This window comes from Pinus tabuliformis, chromosome 4_2 (assembly GCF_031772625.1).
Source record: "Pinus tabuliformis cultivar Carrire ecotype Pingquan chromosome 4_2, CPIR1, whole genome shotgun sequence".
In the NCBI taxonomy this organism is placed as follows: domain Eukaryota; kingdom Viridiplantae; phylum Streptophyta; class Pinopsida; order Pinales; family Pinaceae; genus Pinus; species Pinus tabuliformis.
In genome coordinates, this window is record NC_142304.1 from 112438850 (window position 1) to 112453965 (window position 15116).

The window sequence follows — 15116 nt, forward strand, 5'->3', positions numbered from 1 at the left end:
ACATCAAACCTTGGAGTCGTGTGCTAAGTGAAAAGCTCTTTTGTAATCTTTTTATGAGCAATAAAGAAAGACTTTGGGGTTAATTTTGCTGGTGTTACTCTTCGTGGAAAAACTGTAAGATGTGTCATTTTCATGCATAGATTTCTTTTAAGCCATTGACGATAGCTCTCTGAAGAGTGATTTGAGTACAAGTATCTTGCTTAGTTGCTGAGGTTTGAATGGTAATTTAAGTTTTGAATATAATAGTAGGTATCTCTATTAGATCTGAATTTTATTGTCGTTTTCTCGCTCTATGTCGATGGTTGAATTGAGTTGTGCAGGAAATTCTTGAATTTTTAGATCATCGGGCATTCAGAGAAGTTTTCAGTTGAACCAGCCAACTCCCGATTTGTATTTTATGAAAAAACCTAGTTTGATTTGATCCTGGTCTTATCATAAGATTTTTATTGGTGATGCATGAAGGGCTTTGGGCAAAGCACCTCCGTTTAAATTTAGAATTTTAAAATCTTTCTATGTTAAATTGATAAATCTGGCTTTTAAGAGCCTTATGTTATCAGATCTAGGAGCAGAGTTGGACTCACACTCACCAGATCTAATAGATCTGCTATTCTTGTGCATAGATCTGTAAAACAAATTATTTATTTTTACTTAGGTTTCTGGGGTTTCATTTATTTTTGTATATCCGGGTTCTAGGTGTTTGTGTTTTTAGGTACAGGTTGCAGATTTGAAGGTGAGGTTTGATTTTAAAGCCAAATCTAGGCCTTGGAGGGTAAGATCTGGCCTCGAAATCATTTTTGCAGGGATACTATCCAGATTTGTTGCCATCCAAGGGTTTAAATTTTTTATTTTAAATCTGGAGAAAATCTAATAGGGGTTTTACATCTGAAGGGTTTCATATTTTCTAAAAAAAAATGATTAAAATCAGGAAAGAAAATTTCAAACATATTTTTTTTTTTTGAGAAATTTCTGTTTTTTCTTTTTACTGCCTGGGGTTTTTGTTTTGTGGTCTTGCTGAAGAAATTTCGAATTTTTTTAGGAGAAGGCCACAGTTCCAGATCCACAATCCTCCATCCTCTCAACACTGTCGCAACCATTTGTTTTCATCGAAAAGCCCTACCACTTGCATCCATTGTTGCCAACACATTTTTCTTCTCCTCGCTACTATCCATTTTAGTTAATCAGCCGGCATCCTTCATTCCCTCAGCCCATTCCGCAGATCCATCGACTTGTTTTTTTTCTACCTGCAAACAAAATAAAAATAAAAAATAAACGCGCTACCCTGGACCTGCATAAACCCTCAATCTCCTCATCCGCTGTCAAAGACTTTCACATAGTGAATTTTGCCATACTTATCCTCCCTTCCTCATCGACCCTCTCCCTAATACGCTACTATCCATCCGCTACTATCATTGCAGCTCCCTCTTCCAATTCCACCGAACCCTTGCATCCCACGTCCATCCCTAAACTCCGTCCAACTTTTCCTCCACGCTACCCATCGATCATCTGTCTGCTGCTCATTACCTCTCCCTACAACTCCGTCACCGCTTCATCCGTCGAACCTGCACTGCACCTGCACAACAAAACATAACATTGTGTTTTCATTTTCTTTTACTTTGTTTTAGAATGCGTTAGATTTAGGTTTAGGTTTAGGTTTTGTTTTTTGTTTTTTAAACAAATTTGATTTTCCTTTATTTTTATATTTTATGTATATACATTAGATTAGTTGGTTAGAGTTAGTCACATTGCTTTTGTTTTATTTCTCTATTTCAACTTTAGTTACATTCATTAAAAAAAGAACATTCGATTTGGTTTTTATTTTTTTTATTTGATTTCATTCTACCTTTTTTTTTTTATTATTTTTTTTATTTATGATTTTAAATTTTGATTCAAAAAAATTAAAATCTAAAAAATAAAAAGTTCTAAAACTAAAAAATTCAAAAAATATACAAAATCCTAAAAATCTAAAAAAACTAAAAAATAAAAGAAAGGGTTTCATTTTTATTGTGATTTTGAGACCATCTAAAAACTTAAATCAAAGGCGATTTTTCACATTAGAAGATTTTAAATTTTTTTATGTGGCCTCTGGCCCATTAGAAAAAATAAAATTATTGAATCTTTTGATTTATTTGGATCGCATTTAAAAAATATTGTGATTAATCATTTACCACATTAAGTCTAGTTTCATAAAACTTAGCACATTGAAAAAGTTTTCCTAAGGACTAATCAAATTTGTCAATTTTTTAAAATTCCTTCTTGGTGTCTTTTTGTGCTAAGGATAAAATCTTAAAGAGAACTTTTGTGGTATAAACTTTTTTATTTCTCTATAGTTAAACACACTTAATTTTTTTTTAATCTAAATATTAACTATACAAAGGTGATAAATTTTCATAGATTTGGGTCACTAGACATAAATCATTTTAATTCTAGGATTGGAATTGATCAACATTTAAATTTTATGGTTGTTTAAAGTTTTTTGGATCTCTAGAAATTTAACTGCTAGAATATTATGCATCTATTGAAATTGATCGTAATTGCTTGAATTATTTAATGCTCGTTACATGCTAAACATTTTGCGAATATTTTCAGGCGATTTTAAAAAAAAATTGTCGTGGGATTATAATATATTGCATATCTCTGTTTCCTAAGCCAAGTATTTTTTGAACATCCGTTGACATTAATATTAAATTGCAAAGAGGTTTTCATTCTCTTTGAGCTATAATTGTATCAGAAAGATTTGAAATAAACTTGTGGTCTAATTGTAATATTTTTAGGGGTTTATTTTAAAGTTTTCATCCATAAAACAAACAGAACATTTTGGTGATTGAGAGTTTTTGCGACATAAGTGTTTTCCCATCCTCGAGTCTAACTTCATCTCGGCTTCCGGTGCATTTGCATATAATTTAACTTTGCATACATAAAATTTACTTCCAAGCATAAGCTTGGTTCATATACAGATAGATCTCCATCTGTCTATTCTTGAGAAACTTGTTTTAATAGTACTTAAAACGATGACCTTGCAATCATCAGAGCCACAGTTCTCTGCAACGCCAGAGGCACCGAGTATTTTAGAAGTTCAGGAGAGGTATCGTTAATCACACCTTAGTGTGATTCTCCTGATCTTCTCTCTGCCAATTACTATGAAATCAGGCTTAACACAGAAAAGATTGAAGGATTCACAATCTAAGTGGGCATTTAACTAAAATTAATCAAGATTCTTGCATCTCACATTAGTTTTAGGCTCTGCATTTCATATAAGATAGTCATTCGTCTAAGTAGCAGTTGCTAACCGATTACTTGATCTTAATTTCCCTAGCAAAATCATTGATTCTATAAGGCACTGATATCAATAGTTTAAAATATAATCAAATCCTAAGTCTTGCTAAATCTTAATCAAGTACTTGATCGCCTCGTTGTGTCTCCCGAACTGGTTGGTTCCCAACTAATTCCTCTTCATTCCATTTCTCCATAGGGTCTACCCCCCTTAGCCTGCTGTAGGGAGACAGCTTAAACAGAGAGATTGGGGATCAGGGTGACAGCACCCAATCTGAGCGTTGTCGTAGTACCTAGACATTCTGTGTGACAACACCCCCCACTCTCATACTTACAGTGCTTGTAGAAACTAACTTTGACTCACTTATGTGAAGGCTCCTGCATGAAGGCAATGCGAGTCACCTTAGTGGATTTTCATTGCTCCTCCCTTCTTTCTTTTGAGTGAAATGGCCGGCACTATATAGCCCCTTAAAGATTCGTCTTCTGTCGCACTGATATCTTCATGTTCTTACCCTTGATATTTCATACTTTGTCCCACCTCTTCAATTCATTTACCCTCTTTGATTTCCCCCTTCTCAGCTTCATGATATCACCAGAGTTCTTCTAAGTCCTGGTTCGCAATATGTGAACCATCCTCTGGAGTTGCCAATGTTAAGGCTCACCAAAGACTTTAAAGTTCTGCAAGCCATTGCAAGTGTCTTCTTATCCCCAAATCCACTCATACATATGTCGCATCTCCTAACACATGAACCTGCAAGAAGAAAAAAAGAGATACTCTTCCTTCTTCCAAAGCAAAGAGGGCCCCTTGATAGCCTTTATCACAACTCACACATCACAATTTATTGGACACATTAAAAGGGATTTTCTCTGACCATATGAGCTTTGGGCCTTTTTAATGAGAATACTTTTTAGAGTTGGTCCCTACATATATATGCCCACATACGTGGCCCTAATATTACGACTTTTCAGTTCTAGTTTTTTATTTGAGAAGTTTTATTTCATATGTCCACATACGTGGCCCTAATATTACGACTTTTCAGTTCTAGTTTTTTATTTGAGAAGTTTTATTTCCTAACATATGAACTATGCTACTTTTTCATCATTGTAAAGTCCTAAAAAAAACTGATAGGCCCTCTCTCGACTCCTTTAATCGAAAGAAGATTTTGTTGTGATATTTGGGGCCTCAAATATGTGCCTACCCTTTTCGTGTTAATTTTATAAGATCTAAGCAAAAGAAGTCAACGATATTTCTCTTTCTCGCGGTTCTACATATGTTCGTAGTTCTACATATGCTCATAATAATTTAAGCAGGCTCCAAATTCATGAGTTGAAGACCGGCAAAATGCCAATAGGGGTCCAATATCGTCGAACTTGATGGATAGTGACAAACACATTTATGTTGTTTAATGCATTTATCCAAACACATTTATGTTGTTTAATGCATTTTTTCACCGTTCATGTTAGTCAAGTTAGTCGTTGGAGGCTCTGCTCAGATTATTTAACTTGTTAAGTTGATCTGTTTCTTCAACTTGTCCTGACGATGAATCACACTAGTTGGTTCGAAACGCGTCTACAAATAATATCCCATGCGATTTTCGCAAAAAAATCTCTAAAAAAATAGGGATTCACAAAAAAAATCACACACAGCAAGCAAAGGTTGTCAAACCCTCGTACATACCAACATGCAACCTAATTGCGTTGTTGTGTCCAAAGGATTGTTGGCACTGACAAAAATATAAAAATGATATATTATACGTACCATGATTGATGTGGGAAATTTCTTTCATCTAACAAGATATATATTATTTTCTCCATTTACGCTATTTAAAGCGTTGGATGAAATACAAGATGCATAGGAGGATCGTCCATATTGATGCACAACTCTGGAAGACAAGTCATGTTTTATAGCTGAGAATTTCCATAGAAAATTGAATTTGTGGACAAATCATATTGAACTTGTAGTTTTCAAGGAGTATAGGGATACATAGGGTTTCAACGGTGCACTGGTAGATAAATTATGAGGAGCACAGGTTCAACGATCCATGAAGAGCATTGAAATTGAGTCGATCCTCAGGAAACTTTATCATTGATCGTTAATATAAATTTTATTGATGTTTGGGAAAATGTCCTGTCCACGGATATGTTTTTAAATTAGATGCACATGAGAACACTTATGAGAAAGAGGTTGGATGGATCTATGGCTCTATTACACAAGATCCTCTAACAGATTTTAAGACACATTTCCGTGGGTGGAGTTCCATTTACTGCATGCACTTGACCAGCGTTTGGGGCAAGGCAGTCTAAAGAACGGTTTTTGGAGGCACATAAAGCATGGGAACATCAAATTGTCATAGGAATCCCTTGACAGCGATTCACCGCCTCCTCCTGGCAGTGGAATAATCTCCATTTCTTACCTGTAGACCAGTTCAAATATTGTAAGGATTGACCAGGATGTCTGTATGTCTACAATTTTCCAACATCATTGTGTCCAAGGCAACAACTAAACTTATATAGTGGAAATATAGTGGAACAAGCTCTATTGGTATTGAAGCTATCTGTAGATTTTTCGCAGAAATACATTTTGTTGAGATGGACCCTTCGATCCTGGAGAAAGTCTCGAAGTTAAGTATAAAACACACACACGATCCCTATCATTATGTAACAAACACAGAAGATCTGCTAATTAATAAGATGGGCACTATATACAACCGATACTTTTGGGAAAGGATGTTATTGTCAGAGTGATGAAGGATTCTTACAAAGTAATTGGAAAGGATGATTAGTCCTGAGGTACAAGAAGGATTTCCGTATTAGGAAGCCACTTTTGCAAAGGATTTTCAAGAAGTTGTCTCGACATGCTATCTTCTTGTATTGGCCACTTTGTAGTTCTATACAATTTACACACAAGTAACTGCGCAAGATATGTAAAGATTATCAAGAATTTTTCAATTCTTGTAAGGGGAACTATTACAACGTCGATGATGTTGATTGTGAAAACAAACTAGTTGTAATAAACAAGACAGTTTTAGGACTTAATATCCGTAACATTCTAGAGCTATACTACCATGACACTGAATAGCTGATGCTTGTGTGGATCTGAACATTGTTGATATTTGGTCTAATACTACCATGACACTGAATAGCTGATCCCTTGTGTGGATCTGAACATTGTTGATATTTGGTGTAATGATAAATACGTGATGAAGACACATTGTCATCGTAAACACAACGACGATTAAATCTCATTGAAACATGTGATGTCTGGCTCCTTGCTCTGCACCTTCTGCGATGGATTTTTTTTTTGTGTTACATGTGGAGTACTAACTCATTTGTTAACCAGAACAAGGGGAGCACATAGTTTTGAAAATTATAATAAATAAATATGTATTCTGTTTAACGAAGCAAATAAGACAAACAATGTATGGGATTAATACTTGTGAACCAGATAATGAAGTCTTAAACAAAGTTTTTGATTAAGTGGAGACAATTTCCAAACGAGTGCAGCTGGTGCAACCACCAAGTTCTCATATGATGGCCAATCGAAGATGATCGAGACCATTCAAATGTATAAAGAGACTTATTCATGCAACTAACTTCTGCTTGATATTTGATGTCAATGTCATTTTACAGGATGCCTTTCCAAGTGTCTCCTGGAATGTGGTTGCATAGCTCTACTGGTTTATAGTCGGGCAAAGGTTAAGAGTTGTCATTTCATTTTTTTCGTTGTTTTACTATTTAAGTTTGTATTGATCTTGTTACTTTTATGCGGGTTTAAAATGATTGTGCATTACATTCCAATTTTCATGCATATCCCACCTTGTAGAAGTGTTTTACTTGTTGATAAAATCTTTTTTAGCTGGTCTGTGGAATTTGAGCTTACAATTTTTTAATGATTTTCAAACTTTATCTTTACTGTCCTTTGTATAAATGTTTTAATTTCTTCTTTTGTGAATTTTTGTAATAAGTGTGTTCTTTTCATGTTATGTAAATTCTTTTCTTTTCACTTTGTTTTACTATTTCATACACTAACTCTAATTTTGTAAATAATGTGTGAACTAATGTCTTAACTTTTAGTTTATTTGATTCAGTTAGTTGTCTTCTTTTAATCTTGTTTCACTTTTGTAAATTTTTTATTTTGTTTAATTTTAATAAATCCTTTTATTGACCACATGTCCTTTAACATTTGATTCTTGTAAAAAAAAGTCCTATTCATTAGTAATCTGATCATTTTTTTCACACAATGAATTAAGGTTTTATTTTTGTAAAATAAATACATATGCAATAATTTAACTACATAATAAAAGAGTTAATTTCACAAGTTGTGCATATGGTTTAGTGGTAAAGTCATTTGTCATGCAACTTGGAGGTTGCAATTTCAAGCCCTAATAAGTTCATTTTGTTTAACTAAAATTATACAATAAAGGGGTCAATTAATGGTATTTCACAATATTTAATTATTGTACAAGAAAGTCTTATTCATTATGAATTAATAATCCATATCATATAAATGATTGAGGTTTTTATATCATAATTATATCAAACAACAATTAAAGCATCATTAATGAGGAACCTAAAGTATACAATATGTCTTCACTTATTCACTTCTTTGTTTATGTGTTTAATGTTTGACATTAATAAGGAGGGTTATCGTTTATTTAATTATTCATACATAAAGGCCATTGTAGTCAATTTATCTTCTTTATTTTATAACTTAGATGCAATTCAGAATCTACAATACTCTAGGACCGAAACCTTAGAGTCCTAATTAGTTTGTTGCTTTGTATATAATTTCGTGTTTAGCGTTAGGATAGTTAGGTTTTGTTTTCTTTTATTTGGTTGTTAGGGTTGTTAGTTGTAGGACTCTTCCTCGTAAGCTATAGTCCCTTGACTATTGAGAGGGTTGAGTTGCATTATTGTTAGCATGTACTAAACTCCAACTCGAGTGGCTTTAAACTGTGGCATAGTGTTCTCGTTACTTCTCTTTAGTCGCTGAGAAGTTTGAGATATTGATGTGGATGTTGTGTTGGAGTGAAACCTTCATTCCAAAACATCAACATATTTTTGGTTACCATACTGGGGAATGATTAGGTTCGCTCTCCTTGGTTTTCTTGTCGTAAAGCATGCGCAAATCTTTCCAAGTCTTGGTTGAATGCTTGCCTTGACATATTTGCCCCATCTTTTTCGTCCTTCCTATAGAATCTGCCTAGGATAATGTTAACAAATTTCTTGATTTTTTTTCGATCAACAAGAGTTTATGAACTTCATAGTGCCTTCCATTTCTTTTTCCTTACACTCTTTAGAGAGGCGGAAGATTGAAATTCTAGTCTTGTTGGCCCTGTGCTTTTCTAGAAATTCTTCAATGATTTTCCTTTCTTTCCAGTTTTTCAATACTGGGTTAGTTTCTGTGAGAGTACACATGACCCTACAACTTGTGTAGTACTCTCTAATGCCAAGAGGTAGTATAAGATAGAGAAGTAAAACCAAGTCACTTTCGATGGATGGGAGTATACAAGTTTTGAACTTGTAACTCCAAATTTGTGTGATTAGATTTTTCGTACGCCTTGTCTGACTTAGCAAGAAACCCTATGTCATGTTTATCCATTCAATTCCCTGCTCTATCAAGAAGATCTTGAACCTTGCATATGTGATGATAGTCATGATCTTAAAACTGATCTTAACCCTCTTCATCCCACTCACAATGTTATTTTTTATTATTCTAATGAAGATTGATCTAACCTTAGTAACAAATAATGCTTTCATGATATGTGTTGTCACTCACTGCATTGTGGGTTTCAGATGGTCAAAGTTTCCCAAGAGCACTGAAGTTTGGAGGCACTTTCCTAGGCCATAGAAGATCTCACATATGAATCAGACCCTCCCCATTTCATAGTGTTTGGAAAGAGCTTTCCAGTGGTATATGGAAGTCCAAAAATGGACTCCTAGAGTAGAAGATAAAGAATTTTGAAGGTCTACCTTGGAAAAGCCCAACAAACCAAAAAATGGCTAAGTATGGAGGGCAAATCACAATTGGCGATCAACTATCGGTGGATTCCCGGGGCTCACACTTAAGAATTATTGACGGTTCTTAGCACTGAAGGCCAATATCACAATCCCACAAATTGGATGTCATTGCAGGCACGTAGTCACTGCATACTCCAAGAAATCACAGGGTTGATCTGCGATATAATGTTGTATTGTCGAGGAAGGACTAAAACAATTTAACGTAGGAGAGACAGATAAAATAGGGATGGGCAATCCCCTTTCTCTCTCCTCCACATGGCATCAGTGATCGACGGATCGGCAGGGTTTCAACTTTAAAAGACCTGCAAACCGTTGATATCGCAATAAAGTGGTACATCACTTGGGGGCTAAGAAAACTAAATACAAAGGAAAAGCATGAAAAAGCAAGGTCAGGCAAGACTTTTTCTCTCTTCTCCCGGGGGGTCACGTGGCGACCTCTGATTGGTCCTCAGAGAAGACATGGCAGATGACATCACCAATGACGTGGTAGTAAGAATGACAAGTGGCAGTATGAAGGACATGTGGAAATATGGATGCTGACGTGGTAGGAAGACACGTGTCACTCGTTTTCGGTGCTTTCAGGGGTCCTATGGGGGCATTTCCAAGTGACATGTGTCATCACTCATAGGGTGACACGTGGAAAATATGACGTCATCCTGCATATTGGCGATCACAATTGCTTAGTCAAAAAAATTAAGGGAAAGTGTATTCAACGCCAGATGTGGGATTGCGATTGCGATAAGAAAAAGGGGCCCATATGTGATGCTCCATAGGTTGTATTTCATAAGGTTCTCGCGTTTGGGATATCATTCGATGCGATGTAAGGGGTTATTAAAGGTTTTTCAAGTAACAAAGGAAAAGGCCCCCACACGACAATTAAAAGCCTTAGCGCCCAAAGGACTAAGCGCTCAGTTCAAGCCCTCGATCACATAAAAGAAGCAGAAGGGGGCTGTATTCCAAAGGGCATAAAGGGTAGTCGGGCTTGCCTATTTCAAGATGTTCCTGTGTTAAAAGGCCAACATTCGAAAGGCTCCTAGATACTCCATGAAACATGACACCAAACTTTTCAGGGCACTAATATTATCTAATGAAAATTTAAAAGGGCGTATGAGTTGGTAGTTGTTTCAGAGGCTGTTAAAGATTGAGAGTGACCTGGAACTGGCCGAGAGAGGATTAACCACGACTTAGCAGGAACACGTAAGGCCAGAAAATAAGAGTGTCGTGAAAATATTTCCAGAAACCATCATTTCAGTTGCGATGGATTAATTTCGTTTTGTTGTTTTGATCACTGTATTATTATTTTGTTTTTCTCTCAAGAAAGGAATCTCCCTACTGTAATAGTTAAAGTATTTACATTGAGACAACAATTCATACATATAACTGTAAATTTCCACCTGAAGATATTTCCGTAACTAACTTTCTTACCCTCCCTCTCATTATAAAAGGGAGAAAGAAACATTGAATAAAGGTTATGAATTTTAGGAAAAAACTGTACGTGCTTCTGAAGTTGTATGGATTCCAGATCTACATCTTTCTTAATATGAATGAAACAGTGGTGATTCCCATGTTCGAGTATTACAGTATGTTGTTTCTTTATTAAATTCCATTATGTTCACATTTCCTCTCTGATTTCAAGCAATTGTAGCTGCCACAAATATCTCTTATATTCTTACATATTCATTGGTGTTAACTAGTTAATACATATGCCTGTATGCAAGTCTTAGATTATACCTTTATATGTATTCTTCCTGAAATCATAGCATTCACTCTTATTACATCCACCTATCTATATTTAACTCATATACACATAGAACTCTTGATGCTTCAAGCTCTATGTGATGAGTTATTATTCTCTTTGTCTTCCTTCATTATTTTGCAAAATATGATTAAAATGTAAGTCCTTAATTACTCAGCCTCCACTTGTTTTTTCCTTATTCTTGTGAGTTGTATATGTGAAAGGATACCAAAAATACATGGCTTATATCCTTGGATGAAGGAACAGACCCATGTTGTTATGTGTATATTTGTATATTTGTAATTACTATGTGTAGAAGATGCATATGATGCCTTTGGTTTCTTGAGGATCATATGAGATACATAGAATTTAGATGTGCCCAGGCATTGGTATTGTAAGAAATCCAATGTTGTCTCTGGGAGGGACCACATCTTTTGGCATCGTTGTCGGGGATCTTATTAGAGGATTTTTCCCCCGGGATACGACAAATTGAACACCCTTCATGTAGGTGAGAGAAGTCTGTTATGATTGCATTCATATCATCTTGGCGACTCCACACCCCCCTCCTTATCATTCATAACCCTAGCTTCTAAAAGGCCTCATACTCACTCAAATACATCCCAAAAGAAAGCCCCATTTTTATATGATTGAGAAAAGTTATTTTCCAAGAAAGTTGAGAAAGAGAAAACTCCCTCGGCTTAAACTACCATCTCATTAGCCTTTGCCACCTTCGCCTCCAATGCTCAGCCCACTATTGCTCACTACTCGGGATTTAATCCTAAGGCCCTGATGTACCCTGCTTCTCCTCCAACCTCTATGGTCTTGACCCCAATTCCTCAATCAAATTTTAATCCCCCTCCACCAATCCAGATGGCTCTCCCGGGCTTTTTGCTAAATAAGTATGCACCTCTTATTTTACCTCAGCCTCTGAGTGCAATTCCCCAAAACCACCTAAAGAAGTTGCCTAGGTTCAATGGGGAAGATGATAACATGACAAAGGGTCACATTGAAGCCTTCAGTTCTTTTTCTCACATCCTAGATGAGGATTAGATGGATGTGGTCATGAGACTTTTTGTACAAAGTCTCGAGGGAGAACCCAGAAAATGGTTCAAAGATATACCCAATGCCTCCATCACTACCTAGGAAGAGTTGGAAAAGGATTTCACCCAGAAATGGGGAGAAAATAGGGATCATGAGTACTTCCTCACTGAGTTTAATTCCCTAAGAAAAAGTTGGAGGATACTTCGGAATTTATAAAAAGATTCAATAAGAAATACAATAACCTGCCTACTGACATAAAACATTCTCCAACTGTGGCTCATGTGGCTTTCCTTGGGGATTTTGAGTCCGACGTTGGTTTTTCCTTGAGAGAAAGAAAGTCTGTCACTCTAGACCAACTTCAAACTGATGCTCTTGAAGTATAATCCAATATGGTCTCGGTAGGCAAGTCAAGGGTAAAGCAAGAAACTAGTAAACCCAAAAGATGGAAAGAGGAGGCATCCTCCTCTGGTCAAGATAAAGAATCATCAGACCCAAAGTGGGACGAGCTAGAGAAACTCGTCAAGAGTTTAACAAAAAAGGTTGGAAAGCTTGAAATTGAGAACAAGAACCTTTCCAGACATAATGCTCAAGTCAATAATCGGGGTTATAACCCTCAATATAGAAGGCCTCCACTGCAATTAATTCCAAGGGAAAGAAAGGAGCAGCTTGATCAGATACCCCATCCATTATACTTGGAAGATGGTCCTGATGAACAATCATCAAATACACGAGAGATGCAGGGAAATATGTATTCTACTTTTACCGAAGAAGAATATGATAATATGGCTCACCAAGAGGCAAACCATGATAGAGAAGAAACAAAAAATGAGAAGATAGGGATTATTATTGCAAATAGTTTGAAGAGTTCATGCAAGCACAACCACAACGTAAGTATGATCTAAGATCTTCAAAGAAGAGGATGAGAGAACCAAAATAACAAGGGGAAGTCGCTCCCCCAATACTAAATAAAGGGAAGGGTAAGTTGAATCCTAACCCTTACAAGATAAAAGTCTCCTCTAATGAGGAAATAACTAGTTCAGAGGGACATATAGAAAAAGAGACACCTATTCTGTCGAAAGCTGCCAGTGGCAAGGTAGAAGGAACAGAGCCAGGAGGTACAGAAAAAGTCCAACCTGCATTCAATCTCCAGAAGGAGCTTGAGAAGGTAAAAATTCTTGTTCCCTTGACTGAGCTTCTAAATCAGCCTATTTATAAAGCTCAGGTATCTCAATTTATGGACCCCTCTATCTCAACACTAGCCCGTGATAGATTAAACCTCCAGGAGGAGAGGCCAATGGTCTTTTTTGGGTCGCATGTGGAAGAGTTGGATCCTTCTACTGCACCTTTTTATGTGACTTTAGTGATTCATGACCTTTTGTTGCATAACTGCATGCTGGATTTAGGAGCCTCACACAACCTCATGTGATTATCAGTAATGGAACAACTAGGTTTGGAAATCACTAGACCATATAAGGATATGTACTCGTTTGACTCCAAGAGAGTCAAGTGCTTAGGCATGATAAAGGATCTGGTGGTAAACTTGACCGAAATCCCAGTGAAAAGTGTGGTAATGGATATAGTGGTCATTGATATACGTCCTCGTTTTGGAATGCTCTTATCCATATCTTGGGGTTAAAAGGTAGTTGGCTCTATCAAGCTATATCTGACTTATGCCATCATTCCCACTTTTGGAGGTGAGCAAAGAAGGTTGTGCAGAGAATCCCGGTTTTTGAAAACCGTGACCCCAGTTAAAGGCTCATAGAACTCCCTAGTGCATGGGAAAGATAGTGACATCTCTTGTCTATTCCTAGAAGAGGGTGAGACCTTCCCTAAGGAAACATCAATACACCTAACAGGGCAGTCAGAGGACTTGCGACCAAGTGAAAATAAAATATGGAAATTATACTTTGATGGAGCAAACTAAAAATATGGAAATGGAGTTGGAATATTGTTGGTATCTCTGGAGGGAAGCCTAATACCCCTCTCATTCAAACTGCAGTTTTAAGAGACAAACAATGTGGTGGAATATGAAGTATTGATCCTTGGTATACAAACAACAAAAAGGATGAATATTAAATGCCTTACAGTCTATGGAGATTTTGAACTGGTCGTAAAGCATATTAGAAATCAATGCTAGGCCAAACACCCTAGGCTGAGGACGTATCGAAATGAAGTGTGGGACTTAATCAACAATTTCTTCCTGGCCTTTAACATCTAATTTCTACCCAGGGAAGAAAACAGGATGGCTGACTCTCTTGCAGTAGCTGCAAGCACTTTCAGACCTCCATAGAATCCACTCCTCAGATATGAGATAGAAGTCAGACACAGGCCTTCAATAACTAATAATGTCAAACACTGGAAGGTATTCAAAGATGACGAGAACATGAAAAGATTCATAGAAGTCGTTGGGGAGTTTTCCCATTCCACCATTGATCAAGAAGAAGAAGAAGTAAAATAAGAAGCCACTCCGTGGAAAGACACAGTGGATGGGAAAAACGTTTTGTAATTAAAATGGAACACCATCCCTCGTGGACTTGTTCCACCTGAAATAATTTTCAATAAAGATGACATAGTGTCCAAACAAATGGCCCCAAGAAGGATGAGTAGGTAGAAGGCTGCAACATCGGATTAGAGGAGGAATCCCAAACGATCAGGCTGTTCAAAGGAACCCCCTTACAATACAGAAAAAGGTATTTAGATCTATTCAAAACTTACAAAGATTTGTTTTCTTGGTCAATGCTGATTTGAAATCGTTTGATACAAATATTATTCAACATAAAATTCCTTTGAAGGGTGGGATAAAGCCATGCAAACCAAAACTCAGACAAATAAACCCACTCTTACTCACCTCTTAGTCCCCTCCATTGAAAAGGTGGTAAGGAAGCTGCTGCAGGCCAAGATCATAGTCCCAATAAGATACTCTGAATGGGTAGCTAATTTGATCCCTATCTGTAAAAAGAGTGGAGAGACAAGGCTATGCATGGACTTCTAGAATTTAAACAGGGTATCTCTAAAAGATAACTACCCTCTTCCCAAAATGGATAATATA